The sequence below is a fragment of the Elaeis guineensis genome, chromosome 1 (genome assembly GCF_000442705.2).
Source record: "Elaeis guineensis isolate ETL-2024a chromosome 1, EG11, whole genome shotgun sequence".
NCBI classification, from domain to species: Eukaryota; Viridiplantae; Streptophyta; class Magnoliopsida; order Arecales; family Arecaceae; genus Elaeis; species Elaeis guineensis.
The window spans coordinates 28,679,611-28,690,909 of record NC_025993.2 but is presented as its reverse complement, the minus strand read 5'-3'; the positions used below and the strand labels follow the sequence as shown (position 1 = coordinate 28,690,909).

General features: G+C 37.7%; 1 pseudogene; it reads left to right on the top strand.

Annotated features, from left to right (window-relative positions):
- Positions 1-730: 730 nt before the first annotated feature.
- LOC105032295 (putative UPF0481 protein At3g02645) lies at positions 731-9,808 on the top strand (annotated as a pseudogene).
- Positions 9,809-11,299: the final 1,491 nt, after the last annotated feature.

Genomic DNA, 11,299 nt, shown 5'->3' with positions numbered 1-11,299 from the left:
TTCATCTGAAATTTGTGTTTATTATGAAGAAATAAAAAGTGACTTGCCTCATCATCTATATATATGAATGAGACAAAGTACTGTCTTTATAGCATGGAAAATAAGAAAATTAAAAAGAAACAAAAAAAAAGAAAGATGGATTTTGGTCTATACGCTGCTACTTTCTTGAGTGGATCTCTCTTTCCTATCCCATTGCTTGTAAAGCGGTGGAACCGTGTTGATCTAAGCCGCTACGCAACACCATCCAAGGATCTACTTTTCAGCAAGCCATTAAAGTGCTGGACCTTCCCATTGCTTTTATTATTGCTTATCTAATTAACTCTAGCCCATGTAGAGGACAATATTCCACCATGAGCTTGTAGACTAGGATTCCCACCAAGTCGACACCAATAATAGCCATGGAGTTCACAAAATTATAAAAGATGTAACGCCTAGCAGATACCACATTTAGCTCCAATGTTTTTATACTACATTAAGCCCATATATATCATTAATCAGATTTATTTGGACACCATTTATATATGACCCATTATCTTATTCAAAAAAGATAGCCCAAAGTCATTATTTATATTTCTTGATTCTGTATAAAAATCTAATATCTATCTGATATATAGCTAATGTGAAACTAACCACATACTTAAAAGACTTTGTGGCTTATACATCTTTCCGTGTATTTAAGAACCTCATGATTCATGCCGAAGCATGGTGTCTCAACCAACAGCACTACAGTTCTTCATTAGAAGCCATTCTTTGTGCAAGGTCTATGGCTTCTCAGGAGCCCTCAATACTCTCTTCAAATAATCATCTCCTCTTTCCTCTCCAAGATAAAAATCCTCTTCTCTTTGATGAGCATCGATGGGTAATCCAAATTCGTAGCACCCTAGACGAGGAGGTTGGCGAGGATGTCCAGGTCCCCGTCTCAGTCTTTAGCGTCCCCAAAACATTACTCTCCACCAAGCCTGAAGCCTATGTTCCCCAGCTCTTCGCACTCGGACCGTACCACCATTGGGACCCTCAGCTGTATGAAATGGAGCGCTACAAGCTCGCCACTGCCAAAAGAACACAGAATCAGCTCCAGAGCCGAAAACTCCAACAACTTGTCGAACAGTTCATGAAAAAAGAACATAAGATTAGATCCCACTACCATAGGTATGTCGTGCTCTTTTATAATTTAGTCTCCTCAGCATGGCTAGTGATTAGATTAGCTAATTCAGTGTTTAATATGTTGTACAGCTATTTTTTGATGCGTAGTACTCAAAGCATTTTCTGCTTATGATGTTATTTAGGTTTCTTGACTTCAGTGGAGAGACTTTAGCATGGATGATGACAATAGATGCATCTTTCTTGCTTGAGTTCCTTCGCAACTACTCTGAGGCGGAGGGAAAAGTTTTTGGGAAGGTTCCATCAATGTCACATATGGTGGACTCTGCAAGAATGAAGTTGGCCTATAATGCTATCGTTAGGGATATCCTGATGCTCGAGAACCAGATACCACTCTTTCTATTACGAAGGATCCTACGATTTCAAAGCCTTTCAGATCAAATTGTCGATGATGAACTCTCAAAAATGTTGATAGGATTTGCAAAGGAGGTTTCTCCTTTCAAGGTAGCAGATGATTTCTCCAATGTTGATGTTAAGCAGCACGCTCACATGCTGCAACTATTTTATTTCATGATTGTTCCTAGGGCCAAGGATGCAAGCGAAACCTATGAAATCGAACAGCGTGTTGATATGCCCGAACTAAACGAGGAGAATACTTTGTCCAAGTCTAGGTGTGTGAGGAAAATTTTCAGTTCGGTTTGGAGTTATGCTTCAGACCAGGACATCTTGAAAAGCCTCATCAAAGGACCCATCAAGTTCTTAGTGAAGGTACCTTGGAAGGTTATATCTAATCTCCCTGGGGTCTCGGTCTTGGCTGCTCCTATAGAGAAGCTATTCTTCTTCCAAGGAGATGATAAATCCATGGATGAAGACTCGACCTCAGATCACAAACCCCCTCTGGTTTAAGAGATCATGATCCCTTCAGTGACTGAGCTCACCAGGGCCGGCGTGAAGTTCTTGCCAACAGAAGGGGACCTCTCTATGATCATGTTCGATCTGAAAACTGTTAGTAAATAAATTTAAATATAATATCATTAATGTTGGGAGTCTAAGAGTCTTGGAAGCCAAAGAGTCATATAGAAACTCCCATTATCTAGAAGATGCATAAGTAATTATGAGTTAATCTCAGAATATAGATGTGACCTTTGAGAAGAAATGTTATAAATGCATATTTAGTGATGTATTATGTTTAGTAAGTTCCCCTAATGGCTATAAATACCCATGGGATTATTTTGTAATGAAACAATGAGCATTTTGAGTCTTCGAGTACCTTCATAAAATATAGTATTATTTTATTCCAAGCTCAGCAGTCTTCTTTTGACAACTTCAAAGTGGTATCAGAGCTATAATGTCCACCAATAGTCTCTTCCAACCCTCCTTTCCTCGTCTCACCAAAACAAACTATGAAAATTGGTGCCTGCAAATGAAGGCTCTACTTGGGTCTCAAGATCTTTGGGATCTAGTAGAAGAAGGCTATCAAGAGCCAAGAGAAGGAGAGGCTCTCACCAATCAACAAAGGGAGTCTCGAAGGAGGGATAAGAAAGCCCTATATTTCATCTATCAATCTATAGATGAATCAGCCTTTGAGAAGATCGAGGCAGCAACCACTTCAAAGCAAGCATTGGAGATTCTCCAAAATTCATATAAAGGAGTAGAGAAGGTGAAGAAAGTTCGCCTCCAAACTCTTTAAGGCGAATTTGAAGCCCTATAGATGAAGGAATCCGAATGTGTTTCGGATTATTTCACAAGAGTTTTAGCCGTTGTCAATCAATTGAGGAGGAATGGCGAAACTATGGATGACACCAGAGTGATAGAAAAAATTCTATGCTCATTGGATGTCAAATTTGACTATATTGTGGTTGCCATCGAGGAATCAAAAGATTTGGAAGAGATGACTATAGACGAGCTTATGGGTTCTCTACAAGCTCATGAAGAAAGATTTAACAAGAGGAGGCAAGAGCCTTTGGAGCAAGTTCTTCAATCCAAGGTTTCTTTGAAGGAGAACAAAGAAGACTCCAAGAATGAAAAGAGTCTAAGAGGTCGAGGACGAGGCCGTGGCCAATGGAGAGGCCGTGGATACGGTCGAGGACGTGGATGCTACAATAATAAAGAGGAGTTAAGCCAAAATTCAAAAGGAGGACATGGACAAGGAGGCTCATATAGAGGCAGAAGGTATGACAATTCCAAAGTTTGTTGTTTTAATTGCAACAAACTTGGTCATTATGCTTCAGATTGTTGGTATAATGATGCTAACCAAGTTGAAGAGAAGGCTCATTATGCAAAGAAGAAAGAATAAGATGATGATGAAATCTTATTGCTTGCTTGCAAAGAAGATGACACTGGTGAGCAAAATATGTGGTTCTTGGACACTGATGCAAGTAATCACATGTGTGGTTATAAGAACATGTTCACGGAGTTGGATGAATCGGTGAATGGACATGTGTCTTTTGGTGACTCCTTCAAAGTAGACGTGAAGGGCAAAGGTGAAATCTTTATTCAATTAAAAGATGAAAGTCATAAATTTATTTCTAATGTTTATTATATACCGGAGATGAAGAACAATATTTTGAGTTTGGGGCAGCTTTTGGAGAAAGGATATGATGTGCATATGAAAAATAGAAATCTATTTTTGAGAAATCAAAAGAATGATTTGATAGTCCTTGTTCAAATGACAAAAAATAGAATGTTCATACTTAACATCAAACATGTTGATACTAAATGTTTGAATGCAAGTGTGAAGGATTGCTCATGGCTTTGGCACTTAAGATTTGGTCATCTTCACTTTGGTGACCTTAAGCAACTATCAAGTAAGAAGATGGTGAAAGGCTTACCACATATTGACTCTCCAGAATAATTTTGTGAAAAATGTGTTCTTAGTAAGCAATCAAGAAAGAATTTTTTCAAAGAAACTTCTTGTCATGCAAATAAGCCACTTGAACTCATCCACACCGATATATGTGAGCCAATTTCTCCAACATCTTTTAGAGAGCATCATTATTTTCTAACCTCTATTGATGATTTTAGCAGAAAAACTTGGGTGTATTTTTTGAAGGAGAAGTCTGAAGTATTTTTCACATTCAACAAGTACAAAGCTATGGTGGAAAAAGAATGTGGCTACTACATCAAGGCCCTACGATCTGATCGTAGAAGCGAATTCACATCTAAAGAATTCGAATATTTTTGTGAGGACCATAGCATTTGACGATTCTTGACGGCATCCTATTTCCCCCAACAAAATGGAGTGGTGGAGTGAAAGAATCGGACTATTCTTGACATGGTTCGAAGTATGCTGAAGACGAAGGTCATGTCGAAGGAATTTTGGGCGGAGGCCGTAAATTGTGCAGTCTACTTGCTTAATCAATGTCCTATCAAGAGCCTAGAGGATATAACTCCACAAGAGGCATGGAGTGGAAGACAACCTAGTGTCTCACACTTGAAGATTTTCGGGAGTATCACCTATGCTCATACCCCAGACCAAAGAAGAATGAAGCTTGAAGACAAGAGTAAAAAATTTATTTTTATCGGGTATGATACTTGATCTAGAGCTTTTAAGCTCCTTGATCCAAAAACTAGAAAGATTCATATTAGTAGAGATGTGGAGTTTCATGAAGATGGCATGTGAAGTAGGCAATCAAACAAAGAGCTATTTTATGAAGAGAAGGAAAAAGAAGAGAAAGAATCAAAGGTGCATTTTGAAGTTTCTTCACCACCTTCATCTTTACATTCTAGAGTATCACCTCTTTTGGATGATAGTCCAATGCAAAAGAAGACAAGGAGTTTGCAAGAGCTATATGAGGTAACAAACGAGCTTAATCTTGTTTGTCTTTTGGCTAATAATGAAAATATTTCTTTTGAAGATGCAATACAAGATAAGATTTGGAAAGCCGCCATGGATGAGGAGATCAAAGCAATAGAAAAAAATAATACTTGGGAACTTACTACTCTCCTCGAAGGCCATAAATCCATAGATGTTGAATGGGTTTACAAGAAGAAGAAGAATGCTTAAAGACATATACAGAAGTATAAAACAAGATTGGTAGCTAAAGGCTACAAGCAACAAGGTGGTATCGACTATGAAGAAGTGTTCACCCTAGTTACTCGCATAAAAACTATAAGATTACTTATCTCTATTGTAGCACAATTCAAATGGCCAATTCTTCAAATGGATATCAAATCAGCTTTCTTGAATGAAATTTTAGAAGAAGAAGTTTATGCGAAACATGTTGGGAATAGTGTCCCAAAGTCAATCGTCAGCCTGTTCACGGTTGTGCTCATTTTTGTATTTGTACATGAATTATGAATTAATAAAAATTATTTTAACATTTTTCATCACAAAATGTTTCATCTTCTAATGAACTCCTATGTTGTGGTGAAGTCCTTAGGACTATTTAGACTCGACAAAGGAGGATTTGTCATTTAGTCCTTAAATCTGTTCGCGACCAAATGATACGTTGTTACTAAGGACGACAACATTTATCAAGCATAGGTCATTGTGTGCCATATAGGTTGGTTGTCCTCTTAACCAATGAGTGTGGAGACATTGGTATGGCATACAGGTGAGATGTAAGGGTACATCTGCACTGAACGTGACCAACTCCGGAGCTATTTCTGTTGTCAAGATTTACTCCGATGGAATATGGGTATAAATATCCCTCCGACCTGAGACTGCCACGGTGACTTGCAAGCAACTCACTGCACTTAGGCACTGGACTACCTGAATTTTTAATTCAGTGACGGAAGGCTGCTGGGTGTAGTCAAGTACTTGACTTATCGGTGCGTGTGTCAAGATGGGATTGACCACTCTAGTTTAGGAACTGTGTACAGTCGTGTTTTAATTTAGCAAAATCTTGGCCAGGGTAGTTCTTGTGAGGAGTCACAGGACTGTTTGAGTTGAGCACGATTCGGATGATCTGATCAGGATTGACAGTTTAACCCTGAGTCATCCTAAACACAGGGGTCAAAAGGATGAATTATACTGTAACCATATTCATATAGGTTCTGAGTGTTGCGATTGCGACTCTTCGACCTATCCGGACGTCGGGTACCATTGCTAGATGGTCACTTCGATTAGTACAGGAATTGGTTCCTGTGCTACCAGCTTAGGTTCGAACCTGCGGGGTCACACACATTAGAGGTTTCTTTTTGATCTGATGGCTGGTGTTGAATCCTACATGTTTGGGACTCAGTGATCGAGAATCAGGATTCTCTGATCATGAGTTCCACATATTATAGGTATCGGGGTCAAGAGTCCCACTGGTTGGGACTTTTCGATCAGGGTTACATATCGATGAATTCTGATGTCCGATTGCCCATCGGATTTGGACTCAGTATTTATGAGAGGTTTAATTAGTGATTTGATCACTAATTAACTCAATTTGATTGAGTAATTATTTTTGGATCAAGTCCAATTGAATTGGATTCAGTTGGGTTTGATCCGATTAGGTTAAGAGTTGACCTAATCGTCGAGATGGTTTGGTCTCTGATTTGATCAGGGGTTGGGCTTAGTCAATTCCTGATTTGATTAAAATTTTATTGAACCTAATTAAGACTAAATAAGTTGGATTTAAATTATTCTAATTGGACCTAACTTATTTGGTTCAATTAAGTTGGTTTAAATAATAAAACCATCTTGACCCAATCTCCATGCGCCACCTCACTTCCATTGCACCCATTTGAATTCATGAGAAGGAATTTCTCATGAATTTTTTTCTCACGCCAAGCCCTCTCCACGCCCCACTTTAATATGCCAATTGAATGGATAAGGATGATTGGTTGGCCATTCAAATTCAAAATAAAGTTTGGATTTGAATGGGCAATCAATCTTTGCGCCTTATCCCTTTTTTTACGTCCCATTTATTACATGAGAAAAGGTTTCTCATGAAATCACTCCATGCATAATTTAAGCCACGCTTCACGCCTTTAGTGGATAAGGGATGAGTTGGTGTCCATTTGAATTCAAAATTTGATTTGAATTCAAATGTGCAATTACTCATCTTTATCCTTTCATTTGGATAAGACGTTTGACGTTGTTATAAAAGGAGGAGAAGAGTGGGGCGTGTGTAAGAAGATTTTTGGAGAAAAATTTTGGGGCGTGAGAAGTCTAGTGCGTGAGAAGGAAGTCCATATCTTTCCAAGAGAAAAAGAAAGAAAAGAAAGAAAAGTGGGTGCAAGATTTCCGGTGAGTTCCCTAGAGTTTTAGCCTGGGGTTCGGAAAGTAAGAAAGTGAGCTACGAGTGTCGTGAGCCCACAAAATCTCCAAGAGATCTTCAACATCCTCTCAAGCACGTCTGTTGATAATCCAGAACATCCGAAGAATCGACAGACATCGATCGAAGGAGTTCGATCAGCATTGACCGTCAAAAGGACTCTACAACGAGCTAGCACTCGTGAGGAGTCGATCAGACCAGGAGCTTCATGTGGACGATCTGCAGAGGCCAGACACGCTGTGTGACTACGTCGCGACGATCAGACTCTCTCGATGGTGATCAGATTGCGGCAATCTACTACCCGCACAAAGGTATTGTGTTCTGAACACATTACAGTAAAGTATTTACTGTTCGAATTCGAATTTCAAATTTAAATGCATGCATGCTATATATCATATTTAGATCCTAGTGTAGGATAAATTCTTATTAATTAATTAGATTAATTAATAATTTTCACTGTATAATAGTGATTTTGAAAAAATTTAAAATTACCATTTTACCCCTGTATTGATTTTCGCTTCAAAACAACCCAAAGGGTATGTGAAGAAGGGTCATGAAGAAAAAGTTTTGAAGTTGAAGAAGGTGCTCTATGGCTTGAAACAAGCACCTAGAGCATGGAATAGTAGAATTGTTGCATACTTCAAAGCTAATGACTTCATGCAATGTCCATATGAGCATGCCTTATATGTGAAGAAGAAGAATGAAGATATATTGTTTGTTTCTTTGTATATGGATGATCTTATTTTTATAGGAAGCAACTCTCAAATGTTTGAAGAATTCAAGCAAACTATGACCTTAGAGTTTGAGATGACAGATTTGGGGCTTGTGTCATATTTTTCGGCTTAGAGGTCAAGCAAAATAATGAAGGCATCTTCATTTCTCAAGAAGCATATGCAAAGGAGATTCTTAAGAGGTTTAAGATGGAAAATTACAAGCCAATAAGCACCCCTGTTGATTGTGGAGTCAAACTATCAAAATTTGAAGAAGGTAAGGTGATGGATCCTACTCTTTATAAAAGCTTAGTTGGAAGCTTAAGATATCTCATATGCACAAGACCGGACATTCTATATGGAGTTGGCTTATTAAGTCGTTTCATGGAGGAACTAAAATTTACACATTGGAAAGCCGCAAAAAGAATTCTTCATTACATCCGAGGTACTATATCTCATGGATTAATGTATTCTCCTTCTTATGATTTTCAGCTTTTTGGTTATTCGGATAGTGATTGGGGAGGAGATTCGAATGATAGAAAAAGTACAATCAGATTTGTTTTCTATATGGATGATACGGCATTCACTTGGCTTTCTAAGAAGCAAGCTATTGTGACTCTTTCTACTTGTGAGGCGGAATATGTTGCAGTATCTTCATATATTTGTCATGCTATATGGCTTAGAAGATTATTACAAGATATCTATTTCTCTCAAGGTGATGCTACTAAAATATATGTGGATAGTAAGTCGGCAATGGCATTAGCAAAGAATCCGATCTATCATGAAAGGAGTAAGCATATCGACATCCATTTTCATTTCATAAGGGAGCATATAAAAGAGAAGAATGTAGAGTTAGCTTATGCAAAGATTTATGATCAAGTTGCCAATATCTTCACCAAGCCACTTGCAGCAAATCTTTTTCACAAGCTCAAGAACTTACTTGGCATGAAGGATGGAATACAATTAAGTTTAAGGGAGGGTGTTAGTAAATAAACTTAAATGTAAAATCATTAATGTTGGGAGTCTAAGAGTCTTGGGAGCCAAAGATTCATATAGAAACTCCCATTATCTAGAAGATGCATGAGTAATTATGAGTTAATCTCGGAATATAGATGTGATCTTTGGGAAGAAGTGTTATAAATGCATATTTAGTGATGTATTATGTTTAGTAAATTTCCCTAATAGCTATAAATACCTATGGGGTCATTTTGTAACGAAACAATGAGCATTTTGAGTCTTTGAGTACCTTCATAAAATATAGTATTATTTTATTTTGAGTCCATCATTTTTTCTTTGACAACTTCAAAAACTGCCACATTTTTTCTTCCTACGGTCAGTTTGGACACCAACACTGAAGTTCTGTTGAGAAATTTAGTAGCATATGAGACGTCGGTTGAGTCGGGGCCGATGGTGTTTACTCGCTACAAGGAGTTGATCAATGGGATTATAGACACTGAGGAGAATGTGAAACTACTAAGGCAAAGTGGAATCATCTTGAACCGGATGAAGAATGATGAGGAGGTGGCAGATCTTTGGAATGGGATGAGCAAATCGGTGAGGCTATCAAAAGTTCGGTTCATAGACAAAGTGTTAGTGGATGCAAACCAGTATTATAGCAATAGGTGGAGTGCTAAGACCCGGAAGTTTATGAAGACTTATTTGTTGGGGTCATGGCAGATCCTTACGTTTCTGGCTGCTATTTTGCTCCTGCTGTTGACGTGCGTGGAGGCCTTTTGCTCGGCCTATAGCTGTGGAGCTCGTTGGTCCGTCATCAATGGCAAGGAAGAATAAAGTACCAGTTTGTGGTTACTGTCAGGGTTTATCTAGTTCTTGGAAGTATGGAATATTGCATGTACGTGTGTTGTGTGTGTATGTATGCATGTGAGAGAGAGAGAGAGAGAGAGAGGAGTGTGAGAGTGCGCGCAAGCTGCTTTTGTTTTCTTTCTCAATATTTGTAAAGGAATGATGAATGTATGTTGATGGACCGCGGAGGTCACCAATGCTAAGAACGTGCATTTGAACTTGTGTCCTCGGTAATAGCTGTGTTTCTGTTACCTTGTTTATTTCCCGGATCCATATGACCCTCCGTTTGTAGGTGCACGTCAAGTGTGTTATAAAAGTCATTTGTAACTCTTTTTACCAAAAATAAAAAAGCTATGTAGATTTGCATGCAGATCGATGCAGTGCTTGTTAGATTTGTTGTGGATAATTGTGATAATCAAATATGATTATATTTATATTACCAATATAATTTAATAAATATACTCTCCATTTTAGAATGTACATCTTTGTTCTTACTTGAATTGGAGATAGGCAAATGTACCACATGGAGCCTCTTGGAGAATGTGGATCTCCAAAGTTTGAGCTTAATCAATACTAAAATGGATAAAATGAATCACATATCTTTTATTTTTAAACAAAATCAATTAGTTGGGAGATCCCCTCATACAACCGTATAGGGAAAAATGCCTTTCAGACACTTACCCAAGTGATTTGAGCAAGACGGTCATAAAGAACAGCAATCCAAAAAAGCAGCACACTCAAGTAAACGTATGTAGTCCTTGGATATGTTCCAGGAGAATACTCTCAGCTCAACCAAAGTTCAAACAAAAAGAAGTAAAAAACCCTTACCCTGGTTCAACAAAATAATAGCTGCTTATGCGAAACTTAGATAATTATGCAGAGTCAAAAAATTCAAATAACTAATTTTTTTCAATGAAATCCTAAGTTATTATAATTTAATTATGTGAAATTACACCTAAACTAGAATGAGATACATGACTATTTATAATTGATCCATCAAAAACCATTAATCATCATGTTTACATGTGCTTGTCTTGCAATAGAATACAGACAATCTATTTGAAATAATGGGTTGATCTAGCCTTCTCTTCACGATCTCTTATACTATTACAAGCGAATGGACTCGCATTCATCAACTAAAATTGTTTCTAAACAAGTAGAAAATGATTTGGAGACAAGAGTTCTAATCTCAACAATATTCTTGTTAATTTCCTTCCATATGGAACTTGGAATAGTATCTGATCTTGATTGGGAAACCTTTAAAATCGTTCAACGTTTGTTAAAACAAAGCTCAAAATATTTTCTGACTAATGACAATTTAGATTATACAGGATGGCCGTTGGCAAATATTTTATTAAGTACTCCTTATAATTTCTATAATTACTAAAAGTAAATCTCTTGAATTTGGAATACACAGTGCAAGCCTTGTAGAAGTAAAGCCAATCCAGCTTCATCTGACCTTCCCCAAGATTTAAAAAA